General features: G+C 36.8%; 1 long non-coding RNA gene across 1 annotated transcript in view; it reads left to right on the forward strand.

The window, feature by feature from the left end:
* The window catches only part of LOC134739994 (uncharacterized), a 129,681-nt gene extending 107,431 nt beyond the window's left edge, over nucleotides 1–22,250 (forward strand). Inside the window, exons 2-3 of the long non-coding RNA XR_010127164.1 lie at nucleotides 13,805–13,937; nucleotides 16,542–22,250. This is a non-coding gene — a long non-coding RNA (uncharacterized LOC134739994). The remainder of the gene's footprint in view (nucleotides 1–13,804; nucleotides 13,938–16,541) is intronic.
* Nucleotides 22,251–22,827: the final 577 nt, after the last annotated feature.

Below are 22,827 nucleotides of genomic sequence, written 5' to 3' on the forward strand. Positions count from 1 at the left end.
GATGCTATCCCCATTCTTCTGTATGTATGTAGCCTTACATTCTCTACCCCAGGTCTCATTCAAACTTTAATCTATGTAACTTTTACTCTACATGTTTCTATTGCACTGCCATTTGAGTATTTTATTTTCAAACTTCTCTATAGCTTTTCTTCCCTCATTTTATTTCCCATATTTCTGAGCCCCTTAAAAACAAATTATGTCTACGCATTTCTCATTGACCTGTTATAAGGCTCACCACCCAAGACCTGCTGCCACCACTACTGGTACCTGCACACACTTCCCATGGACTTGCTAATCCATGGCCTATCACTGCCACTTCTGGAAACCCTACCCCATCCTGTAGCAGAGGGGCTGTACATCTACATATTCACCCCCCAGAAGCCACAAAACCAGCCTTTTCTGCATTCTTATTCCAAGGAAAGCCATGCCACAGCCTTCACAAACAACAGTAGCCTAGGCCACTGAGAGACTCACAGACAACACTCACATTCATTACAGCCAAAGAAATACAGAGACTACATCACTGTGCCCAGCAAGAAACAAAACCGAAGCACCCTACCCAACTGACTCTTACAGATACATCAAAAGGAAAAAGTAATTTCCTACAAAAGCTCCTCCATACAATTGGAAGACGTAACTGTTTTATCAAATGCGTAAAGCAAGAAAACATGACACCTTCAAAGAAACACAATAATTCTTTAGTAGTTGACCCAAATGAAAAAAATTATGAAATACCTGAAGAAGATTCAAAATAAGGATTTTAAGGAAATCCAGCGGGAAGCAAGAGAACATAGATGGGTAGTTTAATAAAATTAGGAAAACATTTTATGATCTGAATGAGAAATTGAATCAATTAATACAAACATAATTGAAACCTTCAACAATAGACTAGATCAAGTAGATAAAAGAATTTTTGAACTTGAAGAAAGATCTCTGGAAATAACCCAGTCAGACAAATAAAAAGGGATGGAGAATGTCTATGTGATGTATGGGAAACCATTAAGTGAAAAAAAAAATTGCATTTTAGGAGTTCCAGAAGAAGATATGAGAAATGACATAGAAAACATAATGAAATTATAGGTAAAAATTTCCCAAGTCTTGGAAGCAATATAGACATCCAGATAAAGGAAGCTCAAAGATCCATAAGTAGGGTCAATTCAAAAAGTCCTCTTTGAGATGTGTTACAGTCAAACGTAAAACAGAATTCTAAAAAACAACAAGAGAAAAGCATCAAGTCAAATATAATGGAATCCCCATCAGACTCACAAAGGTTTTCTCAGCAGAAACAAATGGGACGATATATTTTAATTGTGAAGAGAAAAATAACTGCCAGGCAACAATACCATATTTAGCAAAGCAATCTTTCAGGAAAAAAGAAGACAAAGTCTGTCCCAGACAAGCAAAACTGAAGGAATTTATCACCACTAGACCAACCATACAAGAAAATTTTAAAATAGTCCTATATGTAGAAGTGAAGAGACTATATCTACCATTATGAAAATAAACCAAAGTATAAAACTCACTTGTAGAGCAGATACCTAAATGACAAAAAAGAATAAAAAGTTTTCACTATTGAAAAACCACAAGGATAAACTATAAGACAAAGGAATAAATTTTTAAAAGAACCAGAAAACTATTAACAAAATGATAGGAGTAAGTACTTGCCTGTCAATAACAATTTTGGCTACAAATGGTATAAATTTCTCAATGAAAAGATATAGATTGGATAAATGGATAAGAAACAGCCATCTATATGTTGTCTATAAGAAACTCATTTCACCTATAAAGACACATATAGACTGAAAGTGAAGGAATAGAATATTACATGCAAATGAAAACCAAAAACATGTAGGTGTAGCTATACTTACATCAGGCAAAATATACTTTAAGTTTAAAAACACAGGCCGGGTGTGGTGGCTCATGCCTGTAATCCCAGCACTTTGGGAGGCCGAGACAGGTGGATCATGAGGTCAGGAGATCGAGACCATCCTGGTTAACATGGTGAAACCCCATCTCTACTAAAAGTACAAAAATAAAAAAAATTAGCCGGGTGTGGTGGCAGGCATCTGTAGTCCCAGCTACTTAGGAGGATGAGGTGGAAGAATGGCATGAACCCAGGAGGTGGAGCTTGCAGTGAGCTGAGTTCGCGCCACTGCACTCCAGCCTGGGCGACATAGCAAGACTCCATCTCAAAAACACACACACACACACACACACACACACAGACAAAGAATGTCATTATATAATGATAAAAAGATAAATTCAGCAAGAGGATACTGCAGTTGTAAATATACATACACCTAACACTAGAGCAGCCCAACAAGAAGCAACAAGATTGAATGAGTAATAAAAATTTCCCAACAAAGAAAATTACATGACCTGATGGCTTCACTGCTGAAATATAGCAAAAAACTGAAACTGGACCCCTTCCTTACACCTTATACAAAAAATTAACTCAAGATGGATTAAAGACTTAAATGTAAGGCCTAAAACCATAAAAACCCTAGAAGAAAACCTAGGCAATACCATTCAGGACATAGGCATGGGCAAAGACTTCATGACTAAAACACCAAAAACAATGGCAACAAAAGCCAAAATAGACAAATGGGATCTAATTAAACTAAAGAGCTTCTGCACAGCAAAAGAAACAATCATCAGAGTGAACAGGCAACCTACAGAATGTGAAAAAATGTTTTCAATCTATCCATCTGACAAAGGGCTAATATCCAGAATCTACCAAGAACATAAACAAATTTACAAGGAAACAAACAACCCCATCAAAAAGTGGGCGAAGGATATGAACAGACACTTCTCAAAAGAAGACATTTATGCAACCAACAGACATATGAAAACAAGCTCATCATCACTGGTCATTGGAGAAATGCAAATCAAAACCACAGTGAGATACCATCTCACGCCAGTTAGAATGGTGATTATTAAAAAGTTAGGAAACAACAGATGCTGGAGAGTATGTGGAGAAATAGGAACACTTTTACACTGTTGGTGGGAGTGTAAATTCATTTAGCCATTGTGGAATACAGTGTGTCAATTCCTCAAGGATCTAGAACCAGATATACCATTTGACCCAGCAATCCCATTACTGGGTGTATACCCAAAGGATTATAAATCATTCTATAAAGACACACGCACACACATGTTTATTGCAGCACTATTCACAATAGCAAAGACTTGGAACCAACCCAAATGCCCATCAATGATAGACTGGATAAAGAAAATGTGGCACATATACACCATGGAATACTATGCAGACATAAAAAAGGAAAAGATCATGTCCTTTGCAGGGACATGGATGAAGCTGGAAACCATCACTCTCAGCAAACTAACAAAGGGACAGAAAACCAAATACCACGTGTTCTCACTCATAAGTGGGAGTTGAACAAGGAGAACACATGGACACAGGGAGGGGAACATCACACCCTGGGTCCTGTCAGGGAGTGAGGGTCTTGGGAGGGATAGCATTGGGAGAAATACCTAATGTAGATGACGGGTTGATGGGTGTAGCAAACCACCCTGTCACGTGTATACCTATGTAATAAACCTGCACATTCTGCACATGTATCCCAGAACTTAGAAAAGAAAAAAACTAGATGAGGACAACAAAAACAACAATAACTACAGGCTAATATCTCTGATAAACATAGATGCAAAAACCCTGAACAAAATACTAGCAAACCAAATCCAACCGCATCACAAAGATAATACAGCATGATCAAGCAGGATTTATCCCAGAGCTGGAAAGGTAGTTCAAAATACCTGTATCTATAAAAGTGATGCATCCTATCAATAGAATGAAGAAAACTATATAACCATCTCAATAGACACAGAAAAGGAATTTGGTAAAATTCAACATCCCTATATAAGAAAAACAATCAACAAATTTGCCATAGATGGAACAGACCTCAACATAAAAAAGGCCACATGTGACAAACCCACAGCTAACCTAATACTGAATGGGAAAAAGCTGAAGGCTTTTTCTCTAACAACCAGAACAAGACAAGGATGCCTACTTTCACCATTCCTACTCACTGTATTATAGGTATTCTTAGCCAGAGCAATTAGACAAGAAAAAGAAATAAAGGACATTCAAATTGGAAAAGAGGAAGTCAAATTGTCCTTCTTTATAGATGACATGATCTTGTATATCAAAACACCTAAAGACTCCCCAAAAAAACTCTTAGAACTGATAACTCAGTAAAGTTACAGGATCCAAAATCAACATACAGCCTGGCCAGCGTGGCAAAACCCCATCTCTACTAAAAATAAAAAAAAAAATTCGCTAGGCATGGTGGTGCATGGTTGTAGTCCCAGCTACTCGGGAGGCTGAGGCACAAGAATTGCTTGAACCCGGGCAGCAGAGGTTGCAGTGAGCTGTGACCACAGCACTGCACTCTAGCCTGGGAGACAGAGCAAGACTCCATCTCAAAAAAAAAAAAAAAAATCAGTACTGTTTCTATATTCCTATAACATAATAGCTGAAAAAGAAATTAATAGAGCAATCCTGTTTATAATAGCTAAAGAGACAAAAAAAATTAATCAAGGAGGTAAGAGATCTCTACAAGGAAAACTCAAAAACACTGATAAAAGAAATTAAAGAAGTCACACATGCACAAATAGGAAGACATTCCACGCTCATGGATTATAAGAATATTGTTAAAATAACCACATTTCCCAAAGGAATCTATGGATTCAGTGCATTCCTATCAAAATATCAATGACATCATTTACAGAAACAGAAAACACAATCCTAAAATTTGTATAGAACCACAAAAGACCCTGATGAGCCACAGCAATCCTGAGCAAAAAGAACAAAGTTGGAAGTATCACACCATCTGAGTTCAAAATATACTATGAAGCTATAGTAACCAAAACAGCATGGGACTGATATAAAAAAGGACATGTAGATGAACGGAATAGAGAACTCAGAAATAAATCCCTATACTTACAGCCAACTGAATTTTGACAAAGACATCAAGAACTTACATTGGAGAAAGGAAACTATCTTCAATAAATGGTGCGGGGAAAACTGGATACCCATATGAAGAAGAATACTAGACTCCTATCTCTCACTATATACAAAAATAAACTCAAAATGATTAAAGACTTAAATGTATCACTGAAAATTAGACAGTAGACTAGGCATTGATTTTATGGCTATGACTTCAGAAGCACAGGCCACAAAAGCAAAAATAGACAAATGGAATGATGTCAAACCAAGGTTTCTGCATAGCAAAGAAAACAGTTAACAAAGTGAAGAGACAACCTGTAGAATGGGAGAAAACATTTGCAAACATTATCCAGCCAGGAACTAATATTCAGAATATAAAAGGAACTCAACAGCAACAAAATCAAATAATAATGATTTTAAAATGGGCAAAAGAGCTGAATAGACATTTCCCAAATAAGACATACAAATGGTCAAGAAGTAAATGGAAAAAAATGCTCAACATCACTAATCATAAGGGAAATGCAAATCAAAACCACACAATGAGGTATCATCTCACTCCAGTTAGAATGGCTGTGATCAAAAAGACAAAAAAAAAATGCTCATGAGGATTCAGAGAAAGGAAGCTCTTATATGTTGTTGTTGGAAATGTATCAGTACAGCCATTATGAGAAACAGTATGGAAGTTCCTCAAAGAACCAAAAACAGAACTACCATATGATCCAGCAATCCCACTGCTGGTTATTAAGGAAATCAATATATCTAAGGTATGTCCTTAGATATACCTTGTTTCATTGCAACCTCCTTGTTTCATTGCAACACTATTCACAATGGAAATTATATTAAATCAAGCTAAATGTCCATCAACAGGTGGGTGGACCAAAAAAATGTGGTACATGTACACATGGATGAGCCTGGAGGACATTATGTTAAGTGAAATAAGCACAGAAAGATAAATATTTCACATTCTCACTCATATGTGGAAGCTGAAAAATGTTGAGCTCATCAAAATATAATTATGGTTGTTAGAAGCTTGGAAGGAGAGGGGAAGACAGGAAAGGTTGGTTAATAGATATAAAATTACAGCTAGATAGGAGGAATAAGTTCTAGCGTTCTGCAGCACTGTGGGATGACTATAGTTAACAATAGTTTTGTGTATTTTCAAATAGTTACAAGATAGGATTTTGAATGCTCCCAACACAAAGAAAGAATAAATGTTTCATGTGATGGATATGCAATTACCTTGATTTGATCATTACACATTTTATACATGTATCAGAATATCACTGTATCACATAAATATGTACATTATATGTCAACTAAAAATAATTAAAATAAGGCTCACAACTCCAGGAAGTTCCACAGGAGTTCTGCTAGAAAGCAGAGCTTCCACACTACTGTGGATATTCTTTGAAAGCCTCAGAACTCTCCAGGAATTGAGAGGTTTTCTTCGATATGGTCCTAGATAAGACTTTCAGGGATACCCCAGTAAGAAACGAAGCCTTCAAATGAGGCTGTTTGTGATGGGGTGGCAGGCCTGGGTATATCCAAAGACATTTCTCTAAAATTTTGAGAGATTTTCTCCCCTGACATACATCTCTTGTTAGCAAAAGACATTGCATTGAATTCTTACTTGAGGACATAGATGGCCTTGGGGACCATCTGTTCAAAGTTTTCTGGATTTCATGCCAACTTGTGTGAAATCCAAAACAAGCACTGTGTCTACCAAAGGTAAATCATTAAGCCTGGAACAGCCAGCAGGAGACCTGAATTCTTTTGTTGCCTACTTTCAAAAATAGTTGACTATACCACAGGCAATTTTTTTTCAGCACCCTGCAGTTCAGAACCTCATGTCAAAAAGCACATTAATTTTGGCAATTAACTGATTTCACATTATAATGCAATTCAAAATTTACTATAGTCAAGTATTCTGGTTATGTCAGTGGTGGTAACTGATAAGCTATGTTATCTATTCTTTTTAAAGACGGGGTTGTGCTATGTTGCTCAGACTGGAGTGCAGTGGCTATTCATAGGCATGATCAAAGCACACTATAGCCTCAAACTCCTAGGCTCAAAGGATCCTCCTACCCTAGCCTCCTGAGTTACTGGGGCTACAGACATGTGTCACTATGCCTGGCTAAGACATGTTATCTTTAATGGACATTTTCACATTACTACACCAATAATCCACTAATTGTCCCATTTGTCAGTCATGGAGAAGCTGCTGTGTGTGTGTGGACTTAGACCACCCACTGTCTGAGGCACAGGGCAACTTTTATTTTCTTTTTGCAGACAAATTTCTGTAGCCAGACTGGACTTTGGCCAAGGAGGCACTGCCTAGTATCTTCCCTGCATAAAATTCTTGTATTTTTGATGAGAGGTAGTCTTTGTGTTGCTATCATCACTGTAATACTGATGGAAGTCAGAGGAGATGGACAGCTTGTGGACTGAGAGCCACAGAAGGCTGTCCTTTAACACAATCTCCTTCATTCTGCCAAGCAGACCTCTCTAGGGAGTTGCTAGGCCATCCAAGGTTCAGCTGTACTGACATGGAACTGGAAACTGGACAAGAAATGGAAATATACTGTGTGTGACTTCCTCTCTCCTCTTCTTCTCCGTTTGCCAAATAGCAGTTTAGCTTTGGTATCAGGAACACAAATGAGGCTGAGGGAAAGAGGAGGTGTTTGTGGGTCTTTGTCCTCATCTTCCCATCCCTACTCACCTTCAGCCACTGCCATAGTTCCATGGAACATCTGTTTCCAGGTAACCTGACAGATCATGGGAATAGCACCTTTGGATTTCATCTGTTTGGGGCCCCTCTGAAATGTTTCCACAGAGTCATGTCTTTTTTTCCAACAAAATGTTTTTCCTTCCTAATTCACTTCTCCCTTCAGTTTGCTATTGGAACCAGGGACAATGATAATTTCATTGAAATCGAATCAATTGGAAAGCACTGGAAAGAAGTGTGGTTTAAAATCTCAGGTTGGGTTTCTTGGAATTCTGAGCCAAGTCCCTTTCCCAGTTGCTCACAGGAAGTTTTGACTGATGTCATTGGAGAGTGAGTGTGTGTGTGTGTGTGTGTGTGTGTGTCTGTGTATGTTTACATCACAGTACAGCCTTAAGGATGCAGAAAAAAATCCTTTCTTTCTCTTCATATCTAATGACTGTATCAGTCTTCATGCCTAGCTAATATTTGAAACCTTACGATGCTGACGAACCAGGCAACCATTCCTGTCTCAGTTTAAGAGTCCCATTAAAGAGTAGCCATTTATGGGGGAGATCAGATTTTTGTTTCACTCAATGTTTCACAGACATAAACCTTTCCAAAATTCTCCTTCCCACTTTGAAGATGCATATTTAGATCAAGATGATACTCGATATTAATTCAGAAGAAATTATTTATTCATGCCTTATAGTTTTTCACTTCAAGTTTTAAGAGAAATTGATAGAGTCACTCTCATCTAAGGAGACAAAAATTATTTGTCACATAACAAAAACAGCACTTGATGTGTTAAAAGGGGCCAAACCATGTGCAGTGAGCACAATTCCACAATGCTGCATCCAGTTTCTGGTAGAGGAGCATTATGCTGGTAATGCAACATTTGTGGCTTGGCTGAAATCCACAGGCAACGTGCACCTGAACAACAAAGGCACTCTTCATTTCACTTCCTTTCCTTTAACCAAGTTCAACTCCATTTTGCTTCACCCCAAACAAACTAGTATTTTATGACAGGAAAATATACAAAGGTCCATGTTTTTCTAACTTCTTCTGAGCCCCTTTTCACAGCCTGTCCTTTACTTTGCCTTCTTTTGACACAACAGTGGTAAATTATCCAAATAATGTCTTCAAGGATGTGAGGAGAGACCGTGTTTAAGGGATGCAAATTAGTATGATCTGTCTCTATCATATACTCTAGTTCTTTTCTTCTTCCTTTTGTCTGTTTTCCTTGGGGAAAATTAAACTATTTTCTTCCTGGGCTCACTTTTGTATTTTCCATACAGTGTTTGGCAGGCTCCCAGATGACTTTCCTTTTCCCATCCAGACAAGATAGAGAATAATTCCAAAGCTGTGGCCCTGCTTTTTCATCCTTTAAATGCAGTGTGAAACATAGGACTGATCCTCTAAATTTAATGACTGCTCTTGTTGGATTAAAAAAAATCTAATTCAACAGTATTGGCCCTTAGCTTGCCATGAACCTTTCTCACTCCCCGTGGTCCTCTGTAGTTTCTGAAGTATTGGCTTCTGCTTCCTCCCATCACCAAAAACTACCCCACAAAATTTTAGAAACCTGAGCAGCTTCCTAGTTCAAAACCAGTCATAAAACCCAGTATTCTGAGTTTTGCTTCTAACTTGGGCAATGTGTGGCTTTTGAACTCTGATTTACATCCAGATTTTAGTGCATATTAAGCATTGCTTTTCTCTGTCTTACATGGTAGGGTTTTTTGTAGAGTGTATCCAGCTCAGTCTTGCTGGTTTCCCTCCCACCATCCTTTCCTTTAACCAACAAATTTCCCCAGTCCCCAGATACATAAAATTGGGAACTTGCTCACTGATCAGAAAATCAGTACTTGCTTCATAGTTTCTCTCTCTCATTTTAGAAGACTTTGATTTCCTCTTCCGTCATCTTTCTGTCTGCTCACTCTAAGTCAACAGAGGTGAACCTAGAGTAGAATATAAGGAGTTTCCAGTGTCTGGTCAAGATTTTTTCCAGGACTGGTCATTTTCCTGGCATTACTAACCACCTCAGGAGGCAGTGGCTCCTTAATTCTGGGCTGTGGAAAAGATATGCTCCATCAATGCAGGAATTTTATCTGCTTTCCTTATAGCAAGTAGAACAGTGCCTGGCACCTAGTAGGTTCTTAATAAATATTTTATGAATTAATGCCTACAATCCTGATGAACTGGAGAGTTTTTAATTCAAATAATAGTTCATCTTTTTTTTTTTTTTTTTTTTGAGACGGAGTCTTGCTCTGTCACCCAGGCTGGAGTGCAGTGGCGCGATCTTGGCTCACTGCAAGCTCCACCTCCCGGGTTCACGCCATTCTCCTGCCTCAGCCTCTCGACTAGCTGGGACTACAGGTGCCCGCCACCTTGCCTGGCTAAATTTTTTTGTATTTTTAGTAGAGACGGGGTTTCACTGTGGTCTCGATCTCCTGACCTTGTGATCTGCCCGCCTCGGCCTCCCAAAGTGCTGGGATTACAGGCGTGAGCCACCCCGCCCAGCCTATAGTTCATCATTTTTAAGATATATCATGAAAATATCTGAAGGCATTTTCATGCTGTAATATTTGATATTTTAAGTGTTCCCATTTTCATCATGAACTCAGATTTAAAAACAAACAAATGTATTTCAGCTCAGTCAGGTGAGGAACAAATACTTCTGGAAGAGCCTTTATGATGGCTGCCCAAGGACATTCCTAAGTTTTACTTAAACATGTGTTGGCTGGAGATGGCAGTACTGGTAAAACTATATTTGGGAAATGTTAATATCATTTGAAGGGTGAATTTGAGAAGCATATAGTCACTTTAGTTATTGAGGTCCATCACCTGTGTTTCCTACCAACACTAGACCTTTTAAATTCAATGTACTAAACATAACTTGGTGGCCTGATAAATGGCTGTTGTATCCAAGTCCAGTGTACCATTATCATGTCTGATATAACATCAAGACTTATAAGTATGTATCTAATTGGCACTGAGGTCAGATGGCAGTATATGGAAACATCCCATCACATTGTGTGGCAATGCAATGACACCAGAGTTAGGCACGTTAGATATGAGTTCTAAATTTCTCTTCAAAGAATCAATATGTCAGTAGGTTCAATTCTTTGCCTTCTACTTTTAAACTTAACTTCCTCATAAAGCAACCTTTTCTGATTATCCGCTCCATCCTGACTCATTCCGATTTTCTGCTCTGCCATAACCATTTTTCCCACCAAACCACTCACCCTGTCACTCTCTTTAAATTAGTCAACCGGAATTAGTTTAGCCTGAGCTGTCTAACCTTAGCCAATAGGGGAACTACACAGCAGCAGGGGCCACGTGCGTCAGGAATAAGACCCTTTTCGAAACTCCCTTGTCCAGGTGTGCATTCACCATTGCTCCATCTGTGAGGGTGCACCCTTCTATAGAAGTAAACTGCCTTGCTGAGAAGAAAAAAAAGAAAATTTTCAATTCGAGTGCTATTTCTTTTGTGGCACCAAAACTTTATTTATAACAGGCATATAGTGAGGGTACAAAAGTGCTTAGTAAGGTTTTCCTTTTAGTGAAGAGCAGCCCCAAATCATTTTTCTTTCTAACAAAGAGCAGCCTGTAAAATCGAGCTGTAGACATAGTTGCTGGCAGTTGTGCCAACTGTGTTCAAAATGGCAGCTCCATCTTGCATTCTCTGCCAGCCACATGTACAAGGAGCAAACAAGATGGCGCTGGCCAAGGGGAAAGTTCATTTGCATAAGAAGATTAGGGTGAGGCAGACAGCCTTCCCCAGTGCCCTATGTAAACGTCATACCTGATTAAACCAATTTCTGAGCCCTAAGTAAATCAAACACTGCCTCCCCAAGCCAGACTATAAAATCTGGCGCATCCACCACCAGCAGCTTCCTTTTACCTTCAGAACTCCCCTCTCTGTCACTAGAGAGCTGTTTTCCTTTCTCTTGCCTATTAAACCTCTGCTCCTAAATTTTCCTGGCACAAGATGATAAAACCTGGGTATTTATCATAGACAATGTAGCTGCTTCAGTAATGGATAGTAAAGACAGGAAAACTAAGGCAAAATTTATTGTCTTCCAATGAAACAAATATCACTAGTACCATGACATTTCTGCCAGAAGCAATGGCAACTTTGAAAGGCCTTTTCATTGGCTTGCTGGAAAACTAACTGACGATGCTTACCAGAAGTGCCTTACTGTGTTTGTTCTGGTCCTACCAGAGGTTGCCATGGATCTACCTCTGGAAACTCATGAAGCACATGACTTAGTGTGGCTCTGACAACTGTTCTCCTGAGGGGAACGATACCCTGCAAGAGAAGGTGAAGTCAGAAGCTTACTTTCATAGGCACTTGTTCTCTGATGTCTGAGATGCAGCGTTTGCCACTTCATTATATGGCCAACCACACTGTGAGCTCAAACTTTGGGATGCTAAAGGGAATGAATGTGGCAGTTTAAAAAAAAAAAATACCTTTATATTTTAGACCTCCATATTTGGCTGCTTAGACCCCAGTTGTTTCCTTCCTGAGTTTCAAATGTAAGAATGCTATAGTCACAACACACACACACACAAAATCACTGGGTTTCAATTTTTCTTCTGGAATTGGGACATGCCTGAGTGAATAAAATATCCCTGGGAAAAACTCTAAATATCCAACAAACTAGTAAATCAAGATATAACAACACATTATTAAAAATTTAAAATATATAAAAAATACTGTAGTAAACTGATAAAAAGCAGAATACAAATTAAATATACATATAGTCACAATTATAGTTCAAAATTAAAAAATAAGCCAGGCACAGTGGCTCATGTCTGTAATCCCAGCACTTAAACCTAATGGGAAATACATTTTAAACAGTTAACATGGGATTATGAGAGTTTTCTTCTTCTTCTGTGCATGTGTGAATTTAATTTGATAACATTTTATTGTAATGGAGGAAAAGTAAACTGAATTGGCTAAAAATCATGAAGCATTAAAAATTCCTTGAAAATTAAAGGAAGCATAAAAATAGCATATGATCATTAGATTACTGGGAAGTATTTATAAATATAAGACATTGATGTATCATTTATATACATTATGAAAAACAATTACATGACAAACACATCATTTTAAGATGATTCTGTATCAAATGGGATTTCAAAATATGACTTCCAGTACTTCTCAAAACTTTCAAGATCATCAAAAACAAAGTCTGAGAAACTCTCACAGTTTCAAACCAACACAATTGTGCAATACTGTTCATATCCTCTTTTGGTTTATTTCTCTAATAACAGCCAGTTATTTCTGTGTCTTTAGCCATAGCTGTGTAAAACTAATTAATAATTTTGGTGGATGTATTTACTACTCTAACCCTCCTCCCCCAAACATTTTCTCAGTCTGAATTAAGGCAATTATTTTTATTGGAAAAAAATAGTTCTAATGGCTGGCTCAATGTCCCTGGCCTGATTATTGTGATTATAAGCTATTTACTGAAATTAAATGCTATTGGCTACAAGCTGGCTGTGTTACACAGCGTTCAAACTTTTTGTCTTTTCTTTGCATCTATTTTTGCAAGAGAAAAGAATTATTCTAGTCTATATTTAAAAACTAATCCAATAGATTTTCTGCAAAGCTCTCTTCAGTACATAAATTTTTAAAATCTCTATCCTTTTTTCCTGCAGTGTTTCCTTCCATTCACTCATTTATTCCACAGGTATTTTTATTTTAGAGCCGTTTGAAATTTACAGGAAAAAATTGCAGTTGATAGAGTTCCCACATATCCTACAGCCAATTTTCTCTATTATTGGCATCTTACATTAGTATGGTGTATTAGTTATAATTAATAAGTTAATGCTGATAAATTATTAACTAAAGTTTATACTTAATTCATATTTATTTAGGTTTTTTTTTAACAAAATATCCTTTTTCTATTCCGGGATCCCAACTACAATATGACGTTGCATTTTAATCATAATATCTCCTTAGGTTCCTTTTGGCTGTGACAGTTTCTCAGACTTCCCTTGTTTTTGATGATCTTGAAAGTTTTGAGAAGTACTGAACGGGTATTTTGTAGAATTTTCCTCCCTTGGGATTTGTCTGATTTTTTTTTTTTTTATGTTCTAACTAGACTGTGGTTGTGTGTTTTCAGGAGGACTATCACAGAAGTGAAGTGCAGTTCTCATCATGTCATATCAATAGCACACACTAACAACCTGACTTATTGCTGAATATTGAACTTGATCACCTGGCTGAGGTAGTGTTTGCCAGATTTCTCTGTAAAGGTACTGTTTTTTCCTCCATTCTATATTGTACTCCTTCAAAAGAAATCGCCAACCACAGTTCATTCTTAAGGGGTGGTGAGGTTATGATCTATTTATTTGAGGACAGAACATCTACACAAATTATTTGGATTCTTCTGCATGGAAGATTTGTCTACTCTCACCAATTTACTAATTCACTCAACTATTTATATCCATATGGACTCATGGATATTTATTTTATACTTTGGGTTATAATCTAATACCACTTTACTTATTTTGTTGCTCAAATTGCTGTGGCTTTAGCCATTGGGGGATCTTTCAGTTGATTCTCGTGTCCCTTTGATATGCCCTCATGCTTGTGGAGTTGTTGTATTTTATTTGAGCACTGCCTTATTTTTTTGGTACTAAAGGATGTTCCAGGATCATCACAGATATATTCTGCCCCAGTCTTAGAATCAGCCCATTTTCCAAGGAGCCCTAACTCCATTTATTCGAGAAAGGTATTAAAACCCAAACCTGGGTGCTAGATGTGCTTGTTATTCCTGGGGTGTTGTTGCTTCCAGATCCTTTCAGTTGAAAGAGCAAGGAAATCTATGTGTATATAAACATATTTATAAATATTTCTATATGTAACTGTATGTTATGCTGAACATGAGTTTATAAGGGTGTTTTCAATTCTAATCTATTAGAATGCTTTTAGTTCTAATTTGGCCTCTTCCCCTTGCTTACCTGTAAACTCTCACCCCAGTAATGAGAAGCCTAGATGTTTCCATCCACCACATATTTACTTAATTGTTCAATTCCAAGATAGATGTGCAGTGGTATCAGAATTGTTATACCTTACACAGGCATTTATTTTTGAGTGGAGTTTTTGGTAGTCAATCAATTGCCTGAATCTGGGCTAAATATATGTATTTTTCAATCATCTTCATTTGTTAAATTTCATTATCTCTACCGCACAATTTAAACATTCCTGTGAGTACAAACATAAAGATTATGTTTGCAACTGGAAAACATAATTTTAACACTCTCTTCCTCCCCTATTTTAAATATGATGAAACTTGAGTTCAAAGAAGTACATACTCAAGTTCACACATGAGTAACAGTTATAGGGTGATGTCCCTTGATAGATATCTATGTTAAAATGGTAGCACACCAGTTATACCTGATCCACCATCTTTAAATTTCCTTTAAAAGACCATAAAAATACATATTAAAAAATACAATAAAAGAAAAAATATAAATAGAAATTGTATTGATTGTAGACCCCAAAAAATCAGACAAAGAAATGCCCTAGACTTTTCTTTACCTATGCAGATAGACCAGAAGAAGATAAGAAAATATTTGGTTTATCTTCTCTGCTCATCCTAACTCTATAATAAAGGAGCATCAGTGTCTAAAAATATTGAAATGTTTACACAGCAATAAAATTATCAATAAAAAGGTTGAAGGCAGTAAAAAATAAATAATTAATGAGATGCCTGAATGCAGAGCATAGGGAGAAAAGACATTGTGACAGAGAAGTTGTTGACATGGAAATTAGAGGATGGATATTTTACCTGTATAAGAAATCAAAGCAGGCTGGGCATGGTGGCTCATGCCTATAATCCCAGTGCTTTGGGAGGCTGAGGTGGGAGGATCACATGAGCCCAGGAGTTGAAGAACAGCCTAGGGAAAATAGTGAGACCCTGTCTCTACAACAACAAAAGCACTAGCTGTGCAAGGTAAGAGGCTGAGGTGGGATGATCATTTGAGCCTAGGATGTCAAGGCTGTAGTGAGCTATGTTCATGCCACTGCATTCCAGCCTAGGTGATAGAGCAAGACTCTTATGTGTGTCTCAGAAAAAGAAAAATGAAAACAAAGAGAGCAAAGAAAATCACATTTCTCAAGTCCTGAGCAGTGTAACTGAAGTAAAAGATATAGTGAATGGAATTATAATTTACATAGAAAATAATTTAGTACCTGGAAATGCAAACACACACACACACACACACTAAAGAGCTCCTAGAATGCCTAAGAAAGCAGTGCACCTTACTACATTTACAAAGATATGAAGGTATGATCTTTATTAGTATAATAATAACCAGTTAGAAAGCACAATGGAAAAGTATTCCAGTGCCAATGGTGTTAGGGAACTGCTCACATATTCAAGAGAAATGCACAGATACCAAAGCGGAAAGAACAATAAACAGGAGTCCTCATGGTCAAAAGATTAGAAGATGCAGCTTTCAATGGGAGGAGGTTTTGTACCACACTGCAGCACTTTTCTTCTTTCTGTGCTGCCTTGAGGGAAGGCAGTGGTAATACTAATCATTAACCCATAATTGTTCTTATGAGGTGGACACTGTTGTAAATGCTACATACATATTAATATACTTAGCCTTACTGTAGACTTAGCCCTGTAAGTTTAAGAAGCTAGGTGAACCCTACACGGGTTTAACCAAAGAAATCCAAATCAAGACACAATGTAATTAAACTTCTGAAAACTAAAGACAAAGAAAAAATACAGAAAGCAACCGGAATAAAATGATCTTAGATTCCCCTTACCTACAGGGAAAACAAAAACTATTTGTATGACAGCAGATTTCTCTTCAGTTAATACTCATATTATCTTCATTTTGTAGGTGAATAAACTGACACTGGAACATTCAGGAACTTCTTCATGGTCATGGTCACCCAGCTAGAGTGTGGAAGCCAGGCTGTCTGAGTCCAGGATCTGTGTTCTTAATCCAACACATAAGGAAGCCATAATGAGTCAACCACTATTTTTAAGATTCACAGATGTTTGTGTCCAATTCACCAGAATGCCAAGTTATACAGGGTTGTGGAATCAAAAACTGCAATTAGTAATAAAATGTGATGCTATCTGGAATGTTTTTCATACATATATATGCTTCTTGGGATTCTCCCTGCAGGTTAAGAGAAATTGAGGAACAATGGAGAATTTAAGTGTTTTAGATCCTACAAACATTAGACTTAAAAATAGTAACTATATACATGAGTATTTATAAACTTAAGAATGAACATAACATGAACCATGTGGCACCTATAAAATGAAAATAAAATACCTACAAACCAAATGAGAGCAATAAAAGAAGCTTTAAGGACTTTCACTTCAGGGAGTCTGAATTAGATGCGCTTCTTCCCATTCCTCCCTCTAATTACAACAAGCTTGGACGTTACATACAGAACAAACAGAAGGAGCCTCTGAAAGATGAAGAGAAGGCAAGTAAGCTACAGACTTCACAACGTAAGGAATAATATGGTGGTGAGTTACATTTGTGATTTTTTTTTGTCTCATATCCCATAATATCTCATATCTCATAATCAGAAAGCACAATGGAAAAGTATTCCACTGCCAATGGTGTTAGAGAACTGCTCACAAATTCAACAGAAATGCACAGATACCAAAGCAGAAAGGACAATAAACAAGAGTCTTCATGGTCAAAAGATTAGAACCTGCAGCTTTCAATGGGAGGGACAGGTTCTGGACCACACTGCAGTGCTTTTCTGCTTTCTGTGCTTTCCCAATCTAGAGCTGAAGAAGGTAACGACCCCAAAATGTCAATATACGTAGACCAAAAACCAGCCCCAATAAAAGTCTGCTCTCTCTAGCCAAAGGACTACAGTAGGGCAGCCCAGCAAGACAGAAAAACTTCAGACAACCTACCCCAGCCAAACACTGCCAAAAAAAGTAAAGGAAAAAGTGAGCCATCACCCAATCCACATCAGTAAAAACTAAGTGGAAAGTCCAGACTTTCACCTCAAGAGGTTGCGACAAGCTACTCCAATACCCCTGCTGGGATAGTGTCACAGAAGGCTAAGTAAGGAGCTGTGATGTTGATTCTCCTCCAGAAGTAAAGAGTCCGTACCTGCTATTTTCAGACAGACCACATGGAAAGCCTAGATTTCAACACCTATCCAGCATTAATGAGGTATTCCTTCCCTTCTTTACTCTCTGGTGTCAAAGAAGCTCCGTGCAGAGTCAGAATGTTTGGCGTTACTCCTCAGTAGTGAGGCCACCCCCACCACGGTGTTAGTGGAGACCATGTGAGGACCAGGACTTGTACCCTGCCCAGAAGTAACGAGTAGACCCCTCTACAGGAAGGCCAAAGGGCAACCTAAACTTCTACCTCTCTCTGGCAGTAATAAAGTAGGGCCTCACTTTTCCCTGCTGAGCAATATAAAAAAAAGCCAGCTGAAGTAAAAGCTTATTTCTTTCTTTCTTTATACATATTTTTGGGGACAGGGTCTTATTCTGTCACCCACGCAGGAGTACAGTGGCATAATCAGGGCTCACTGCAGCCTCAACCTCCTGGGCTCAAGCAATCCTCCCACCTCAGCCTCTTGAGTAGCTGAGACCACAGATGTGCACCACCACACATAGCTAACATTAACATTTTTTCTAGAGATGGGGTCTTCGTATGTTGCCCAGGCTGGTCTGGAACTCCTGGGCTCAAGTGATCCTCCCACCTTGGCCTCCTGGAGGGCTGGGATTACAGGCATGAGTCATCACTCCAGGCTGAAGCTTTATATAATAACCAGAGTCTCATATAACAAAATGTCAAAGATTCAGTCAAAAGTTACTTGTTATCAGTGGACAAGATCTCAAACTAAATGAAAAAAAGACAATTAATAGATGCTAACACTGAGATAACAAAGTTGTTAGAATCATCTGACAAAGATTTTAAAGCAGCTATAATAAAAGTGCTACTGCGAGTGATTATAAACATGCTTGAGACAAATGAAAAAATGCTATAAAGCTAAAAAATAAAATATGTAAATAAGAATCAAAGAGAAATTATAGAACTAAAATATACCATAACTGAAATGCAAAGCTCTGTGGATGGACTCAACAACAGAATGGAAAAGACTGAGGAAAGAAGTAGTTTACAGGAAATTAGAACAGACTAGAAAAAATGAACAAGACCCTGTGCTAAAGAGCAAATATTTATGTCATTGGATTCCAGCAAAGATAAGAGAATGAAAAAGTACTTAAATAATGGCTTAAAAACTTCTCACATTTTGCAAAGATTTAAACCTACAATTTGAGAAGCTGGGCAAACCTTAAACAGGATAAACCAAAGACACTCACACCAAGAAACATAGTAATTAAACTTCTGATTAAGGAAGAAAAAGAAAAATCTGGAAAGCAGCAAGAAAAAAAATGACACACTTTCTATATGGTAAAAGCAATTTGAACGACAGAAGATTTCTCATCAGAAACTGTGGGGACCATGAGGAAGTAACAGATATTTTTCAAGTGCTGAAATAAATCAACTGTCAATACAAAATGCTCTACTCAGTGAAAATATCTTTCAGGAATAAAGGGGAAATCAGGACATGCACAGACTTTTTTTAAATTAAGAATTTGTTGTCAGCTTATCTCCCTGAAAGAATGGCTAACATTCTCCAAACACGAAGGAAATTGATAAGGAATCTTGAAATTTCAGTTAGAAACAATGAACATGGTAAGCAAAATATAGGTCAGTACACTAAGTTTAATTTCTCCTCTTGAATTTTCTAAATTATGACTTACGATTGAAGCAAAAATCGTAACATTATCTGATGTATATGTAGAGGAAAGATTTAAGACAGTGATGGTATAAATGAGGGGTATAATGGAACATGAGATAACCACTAATATGACATACCAATAGACTATGATAAATTATGTGTCTAATGTGATTACTAGAAAAACCAGTTAAAATATAAAGATTGATGGAGTGAATTTAAAAACATGACACACTATATACTGTTTACCATAAACTCACTTTGAAGATAATGCCATAGTCAGGTTGAAATTAAAAGGAATAAAATAGTGTATTATGTAAACCATCAAAAAAAGCAGGAATGGCCATATTAATAATATTAAAGTCAGCTTCAGAACTAAGGAAATTATCAGAGAGGGACATTATATAATGAAATAGTCGATTTACCAAAAGAACATAGCAATCATAAATGTGCATGAAGCAAACAACAAAGCTGGAAAATATATGAAGTGAAACTGATTGATAGATCTAAAAGGAGAAACAGATAAATCCATTCATTATAGTTGGGGCCTTTATCACCCCTCACTCAACAATTGATAGAACTGGACAGAAAACCAGTAAGAATATGAAAGAACTCAGCAACATGAGACAATAGGATCTAGTTGATATTTATAGAACATTCCAACAGCAGAATACATGTTCTTCAAGTGCTCACAGAACACACATAAAAGATAGACCCTGAGCCATAAAACAAGCCTCAACAAATTTAAAAGAACTGAAATACTACAAGTACTTTCTCCAACCACGAAAGAGTCAAACTAGAAATAAATAACAATGATAATGGGAACATCACCAAACACTTGAAAACTGAACAACAATAGTTTTATAACCCATGGTCATAGAGGAAATCTCAAAAGAAATTTTAAAAATGCACTGAACTGAATGAAAATGAAAACAACATAAAATTTGTGAGACACATAAAGCAGAACTGATGGGAAAATATATAGCACTAAATGCATGCTCTAGAAAAGAAAAGTCTTCAATTAGTAACCTAAGCTTCCACCTCAAAAACATAAAAAAAGAAGGAAAAATAGACCCAATGCCAGCAGAAAGATGCAATAACAAAGAGTAGAACTCAATGAAATTGAAAACAGATAAACACTTTAAAGAATAAAACAAAGAGCTGGTTATTAGAAAAGATCAATTAATTGACAAACCTCAAGCAAGACTTTCAAAAAAAAAAAAAAAAAAGGACTTAACTATACCAGAGATGAAATGGGATATCGCTATCAATACTGCAAACATCAAAAGGATAAGTAGATACTATGAACTGTACAGACATGAATCTGACAATTTAGACAAACTGGATCATTTCCCTAGAAAACACAAACTACTACAGCTTACCCAATGTAAAACAGATTATTTGAATAGCCTTGTAAGTACTAAAAAAAAAAATTAAACTCATTATTTAAAAATTCCTAAAAAGAAAGTCTCCAGGGCCAAATTGTTTCCTTCAGAATTCCACCACATTCGTAAAGATTTGACAGCAATTCTATACAGTCTCTTTGAGAAAATAGAAGGGGGTATTTTCTAATTCATTTTAAGGAGCTAGTAAATACCCTGATACTGAAATGTATACTGCAAATTGATAAAATTATAGACCCCTGCATATTAAATTTCAAAATAAAAACGATAAAAATACTTGGGTAATGAATAACAGCATAACAAAAAAACCACAGACTAATATCTCATGAACATAGACACAAAAAAATGCTTCACAATATGACACAGAATTCAGTAATATATGAGAATTATATACCATGACCCAGTAAGACTTAATCCAAGAATGGAAGACTGGCTCAATATTTAAAAATCAATCAATGTAGTGCAAATATTAATAGCTAATGAAGAAATGTCATAAAATTAATACAGAAAAAGGATTTGACAAAATTCAACACTCATTTATGTAAAAATGCTCCAAAAAAATAGGAATTAAAGGACACCTACAAGAAACTTTCAGCTAACATAATTTTTTTTAATTAATTTATTTATTGTTATTATACTTTAGGTTTTAGGGTACATGTGCGCAATGTGCAAGTTAGTTACATAATTCTTAACGCTGAATGATTGAATGTTTTCTTCCTGAGCTTGAGAATAAGGTTAGGGTATCATCCCTAATGACGATTATTCAACATAGTGCTCAAAGTTCTATGAAGTGCAATTAGGCAATAAAGGGAAATAAAAGACAGGTAAAAAAAGGAAGAAACTAAATTTTATTTGAAAAAGCTGATTGTCTACCTAGAAAATCTCAAGGAAAACACTATTAATATACAGAACAACGTGAATGAATCTTTGGAGAATTATGCTGCATCAGAACAAGCCAATCCCAAAAGATTACATACTATGTAATTCCATTTGTATAACATTCTTGAACTGACAAAAGTATAGAAATGAACAGATTAGTGGTTGTTAGGGGTTATGGGTCAGAGATAGGAGTTGGGGATATAAAAAAGCAACCTGAGGGATCCTTATGGTGATTGAAACGTTCTGTATGTTGGTTCTATCAATGTCAATACTCTGGTTGGACTATGGTTCTACAGTTTTGCAAGATGTTATTGAGGAAAACTGCATAAATGGTGCCCAGGATCTCTCTATTGTTTCTTACCATGTATCTGCAATGATTGCAAAATAAAAAGGTTTAATTTTTAAAAAGGATTAAACATTACATAGCATACACTTGAGTAAAAGACAAAATCTGGCTAAGGATTATTTTTGTCCTAAGTAATATGTGGATTTTGTACAACATAAATCACAACCCACTAAAATCTATATTGTAAGATATGTTTCTACTGGAACATATCTGAAGACATTGTGAATACTGACAATAACTCAATCCAGTAGAAACATATGTTCCAGCAGTTTCAGAACTTGAACTCAGCTCTGGATCAAGTGGACCTAATAGATATCTACAGAACTCTCCAACCAAAAACGAGAGAATGTATATTATTCTCAGCGCCACATGACACTTACTCTAAAATTGATCACGTAATTGGAAATAAAACACTCTTCAGCAAATGAAAAAGAACTGAAATCAACAGTCTCTCAGATCACGGTACAATCAAATTAGAACTCAAGATTACAAAATTCAAAACCACACAACTATGTGGCAATTGAACAACGTGCTCCTGAATGACTCCGGGTAAATAATGAAATTAAGGCAGAAATCAAGGAATTCTTTGAAACCAATGGGAACAAAAAGACAATGTACCAGAATCTCTGGGATGCAGCTAAAGCAGTGTTAAGAGGGAAGTTTATAGCACTAAATGCCCATATCAGAAAGCTACAAAGATCTCAAATCAATACCCTAACATCACAACTAAAAGAACTGGAGAACCAAGAGCAAAGCAAACCCCAAAGC

The sequence above is a fragment of the Pongo pygmaeus genome, chromosome 7, assembly GCF_028885625.2.
Source record: "Pongo pygmaeus isolate AG05252 chromosome 7, NHGRI_mPonPyg2-v2.0_pri, whole genome shotgun sequence".
Classification (NCBI taxonomy): Eukaryota; Metazoa; Chordata; class Mammalia; order Primates; family Hominidae; genus Pongo; species Pongo pygmaeus.